Source organism: Argiope bruennichi, chromosome 7 (genome assembly GCF_947563725.1).
Source record: "Argiope bruennichi chromosome 7, qqArgBrue1.1, whole genome shotgun sequence".
Taxonomy (NCBI): domain Eukaryota; kingdom Metazoa; phylum Arthropoda; class Arachnida; order Araneae; family Araneidae; genus Argiope; species Argiope bruennichi.
Window position 1 is genome coordinate 56,089,682 of NC_079157.1, and position 5,599 is coordinate 56,095,280.

The 5,599-nt window shown below is 28.5% G+C and overlaps 1 long non-coding RNA gene across 1 annotated transcript in view; it reads left to right on the forward strand.

Annotated features, from left to right (window-relative positions):
* LOC129975928 (uncharacterized) overlaps positions 1-5,599 on the forward strand; it is a 41,656-nt gene that overhangs the window by 31,590 nt on the left and 4,467 nt on the right. The gene's annotated exons all lie outside the window — the stretch shown is intronic.

Below are 5,599 nucleotides of genomic sequence, written 5' to 3' on the forward strand. Positions count from 1 at the left end.
TTATTATTTTTTTTGCAATTAATTAGTGGCATGAATTTAATACACAAGTACTATGCTCGAAATAATACTCATTTCCCTTCATTATAAGACAAAGCTAATCACAAAATGCGCCTGATGGTGAAATCACACGAGAAAATCGAAAGACGATAGTTCGTACTAATTTGAAAAATAATGTTTTTTTTTTTTTTTTTTTTTTTTTTTTTTGTATGACATAAGTCCGATTTTTCGCTAAGCATGACGAAACCGTGCCAGCTGTTTACAAATTCGCCAAAAGTTCGTCTTTTTGGATGGTTACAGTATATGGTAACAAACGGCTTTTAAGCTTAAATAAAAGAGAAAAAAAATTTAAAAAAACTGTCAGAATTACATTTTTTTTAAAAACTCGGCCCCAAAAATTTCAACTTAGGCGAATGGACATCAATCTTAAGTCGCTTCCTTTCTTCCTCAATTTAATATGAATCTTTTATTTATAAATGAGAAGTAGAGCAATCCAAGAAGCCTTAATTTAATAAAGAAACCTTTTTAAATAGGAATATTTCTTTCAAAATTGGGCCAAATAAGAGGCTCTTAGCCCATTTCATGAGACTGATTAATTTATAAAGGAGATTTCTTTATAAAAGATTCATTCTAAAATATTACTTACTAAAACGGCATCATTTTAATGATACTTGTTAAAAATTTATTGAATATTCATTGCGCAAATGCATCAGACACTATGTGCTACTGAATTTTAAAAAAATAAACATATGAAATATAAAACAATTCCAAACGATTAATTTAACTTCGAACAAGCTATCATAGCTTGCTATAGCAACAGTATTAAAATCGTTTATTGGCATTAAAAAGGTTTCTTTCCTATTTGATTTACCATTATAAATTCTTGTTGGAAAAAAAAATTTGAAAACCAGACGATTGCTTTTGCATATCATTAAAAATGTTCATTTCTTTTTTTATGTCAGCCGATAAAATTCTCACCTGCCATTATTTTAATTTTACTGAATTGAAACAATAACTCGCGCCTCGTTTCTTCTGTCTTCTGTAACTGTTATTCTCTCACGGTTGACATCATTCTACTTGACACTAAAAAAAAAAAAAAAAAAAAACGGTAAATGTGTTATGCGGTGTGATCAGAAGTGATGGTTCACCGGGATTTCATAACGTTTATAGATATTTTATTTATAGGTTTTTTTTATTATTCAATTTGAAATCATGTAGTTGAAGTAAAAAATAACCACTGCCATGCTAAACTTTTAATATTCATTAAAATTGCAGCTTTAAAATAATTAATACTATATCATTCAATCACTATTTAATCACATTCAGCAATTTGTATTACATTTTTTACTAAGATGCAATGCGAGTTCGCAAATTGTACAGACTAAGTCTATGGCAAAGGATACCGACGTGCTCTGATTGGTTTAAGCCTTGGCATCTTTTTGGCAATGTTTCGCCAAAAAGATGCCATACCGAAATATATTTTTATAAAAATAAATAAAATTTGTGAATTTAACCCCGCCCCCCTATTTTTTACGGTTTACATGTAATATTAATCTGGAACACATATACAGAAAAGATCAAATCCTGAAACCTAAATTCAGGAAATATAAAAATTGCAATTTATTAAAAATACTTTTGTGTGTGTTTCTTCTTATTATTATTTTGATATAATTAAAAAAATTAGCTACGGAATCACATATTCCGTTAAAACTTACATATTTATATGTTTTGGGCATTAAGTAATCATCTTCCCATATGTAGTTGATGGGAAAGTAACAAATGTTCAGCAACAATTTTCAATGACTGCATTAATTATCTAATAAAGGTACGAAAATCATAGAAAAATAAGAATTATTTAATAGCTGCATCATATGTTGAGTAATTACTTTCATTTAGTTCTTATATTTCTGTGCATAAACAACATTAGTTACTTGTATTACTAGTATTATGAGTAATATTTATTATTATTATTATTATTAATTACTATTAGCAGTATTACTAGTAATATTTAGAGAAAACAATTATATTAATAAAAATTAGATCGTGTTGATATTTACTCGTATCTTCCATAAAACTAATGAAAGGTACAAGGTTTGAGCCAAATAAGCGAAAACTACATTATTATGAGTGCGAAACATTGCCAAAAAGATGCCAAGGCTTAAACCAATCAGAGCACGTCGGTATCCTTTGCCATAGACTTAGTCTGTACAATTTGCGAACTCGCAGATGCAATAGGCTATTTTCATTTAAATACTGGAATTCATTTTATCATCTAAAAAATGCATTTTTATTCTCTTTTATAAAAACGATATCGTAATCGTTTAAAATAAGATCTCTCCGATTTAAACAAACCATTTTTTTTTAATTATGCACCTTTGTTAATTGAATAACTCAAAAATGCAATGGGTCGATAAAATGTAGTACGGGTTTTTTATACAAAAATTTATTTTTATCAGATTTTTAATTTGTCTATAAGGGATTTTGCAGATTATTTTCTTATCTGTCCAGCCGTTTATACTTGATTACAATAACTGAAATAAACAACGAACTAGGCAGATGGCTAAACCACAGAGTTTTTATTATTTCATTTCTAGAATTACTTTAAATTTTGAATCAGTTTGTTATGCATTATTTTTATTGACTGTCATTTGTCGTGCGAAAGTATTCATGCAAAAATGCAATACGTCAGATGTTGCTTTTTATTATGTAAATCGAAATTATATAGATGATACATCTTACTTCTGTTTAAAAAGCAGACAGTCTGGACTTCGTTTGTGCATGAATATGATAAATTAAAAACTCAACATGCTAAACAAATAAATTCTGGTATGTGGTCGTGACCAGTAATGGATTTAAGCATTTTGAGCTCCTAGACAATGCATATAAAGTACTTCTTTTATAAGATAATGGATTTACTTTCACATTTCCGCACTTGTTAATAATTTATTTTAAATTGTTAAGTATTTGTTTTAAACTGGTCGCCTCAGACAACCAGACCAAGAGTATTGTTTACATTTGATTTCAGATAAATCGTTCAGATATAATTTCATATCTGTGATTTCGCCAAATACTCTGACATTAAAGCTTTGCTGTTTTAACTGTCTCACTTAAGCTCTTTCAATAGTGTATATGAACCTTTCTAATGGAGACAACCCCACCGCGCTATTAAAAATGTAATCTTAATCTATCTCCTAAATTTCACGATATTGAAACTCACTTGTTTTTTATTTATCTTGTAAGATACATAATTATTAAATAGAATTCTTCCTTTTAAGTTCCCAAAAATGGAAAAAGAAATCACACGATCAAGTAGTTGATTAAATTATGAAAACTACTTGAATTTCAGGGTAACAATGTAATCTGTTGTTAAAAATTAAAACAAATTTTTTTAAAAATATGCCAGCAAAAATTCGTACTGTTTTTAAATTGTCATCAGTAAAAAGGTAATTTTTTAAACTTTGAAACAGTGTAAAGACCACTTTTGTGCAATAATATTTTCAGAAGTTATTGCAGAAAAACGGAGAATTTTCGCCTAAATGTTAATTAATCAAAAAAAAAAAAAAAAAAAAAAAGCTCCTAGGTGTACATTCCCGCCCTCCAAAGTATATAAGTATATAGATGCCAAATTAGGTAGCTGTGTCAGACGATTTCGCCTGTAGAATGCCAGCACATACACACGAACCTTCATCTTTATTGGTAGAATAGATTAATCATTTTTACTTTTTTAACTTTGTGAAGATATATATCTTTACGTATTATAACTCAACACAGCTCGGCACCCACGTTTGTACACAATATTATTGAATCAGAGGTTCGATGCTTATAAATATTCTAAGTGAACGTAATGACACATATAGAAACCTTACCAACCATACTTGATTACATGCTGATCTTATCAAGATATTTTGTTATTCACAGAATTTACAAATTTTACAAACTTATTTATTTGGCAATTTATTATTTTAAAATATATTGAAATGTCACTAAGTGATCATCTATCTATAATATTCATCTGTCTTAAGGCGCTTTTATTTGATAAGGAATTTTTGACAAGGAGACATAGTGCTAAAATAGCCGCTAGGAATGACTACACAAAACCCCTTTAAGCAGCGAGGTTAATCCTCGTTCAACTTCAATAAAGTGCACTCCTTTTTTCTTCTCTCAGCCTTCGATCTTTTATTTTTTTTAAATGAAAGAGAGGAGAAAGTGCATATAATGGAGAGAAGAAAAGAAAAAAAAAAAAAACATTGGAAATCAAATTGAATTTTAACATCCTTTTTCTAACAAGGATGACAAGATGAACTTTCGCAGGGTAGGAGACACAAGGATCATGGTTTTTAAAACAGGAAGATGCCATTTTTTATCAAAAGCATAGCTCTTTAACGCTGCAGAGTGACCAAATGTTTTTTTCTGAATCTAGATCACGATTTGAAAAAAATAATAGAAATTTTGTATCAGTATGATAAAGGAAAATCTACATGATTAAATGAATTTTTCAGTGGAAATACACAAAGTTATTAATAATTAGTTCAACAGACTCCTAATTCCTTTAAAACCATCGATGAAATTCTAAATCAAAATTTAAAGAAAATGAAAAAAAGAGGTAACTTCTGAAAAAAATAAAAAAGTAAATCCAAACAAACACAAATTGAATCATTTTTTCCCTCTTTCAAGAAATACAAATTTTAGAACAAAGACTTTTTTTTTCAAAATAAATCTGAAAATTCTCATTGTTAGAAATAGCGAATAAAATGCTGTTTTAATAAATATTTTGTTTTCAAGCATGAAAATCCATTGTAGACCCAATTCCTCTAATATCCGATATTGCCCGGAACAAATGCAAAGGCGGATTTAAGCCTTCTACGGCTTTAGGTAGTGTACTTTATGAGGGCGCTCTTTCATATCAATTTAGTTTCGCTTTTCAACAGATTTTTAACTAAATTAAAGTGTTTTTAATTTATTTTTATTATTTATTTCAGTAGCTCTGTAAAAAACATTTTATTTATTTATTTATTACGCTACAAAACTGTGTAATACCCATGTTTGAATACAGTATTATTTAATCATACTCTACTGTATATTAATTACTGTACTAAGTGAACGGAATGAAAAAAATCTGATAAAGTATACTTGACAAAACGCTGATGCTACTTTTGAAATTTATAATTTATAGAATTTGTATTTTTAGAATTTTGTATTTGTATTTTTTACAAATTTATTTATTCGACAACTAGGTTAATAACAATTTTTTAAATCAATCTGCTTGTCATCCCATACATCAAGTAGTCCTAAGAGGTTGACCAGTCTGCTAGTTGGAAATCCACAAACTGTTTCATGGAAATACATTGGAAAAATAATCGCAGTCATTTCAGTAAATTATTCTTAAATCATATCATGCAGAGACAAAAAGAAGAAAAAAAAAGTAGACATTCGTGTGAATAAAAATTCTTTTAATGATTCTCCCAGATAAATATTTTTTATGGCTGTTGAAATTTACACTCTGGAGAAGTATTAGATAACACAGAGCAACTCTGTTACATGTTAGAGAGGTGTACGTCAATTCTACAAATATGTTTCTCAGTTTGCATTTTAGCCAATCTGC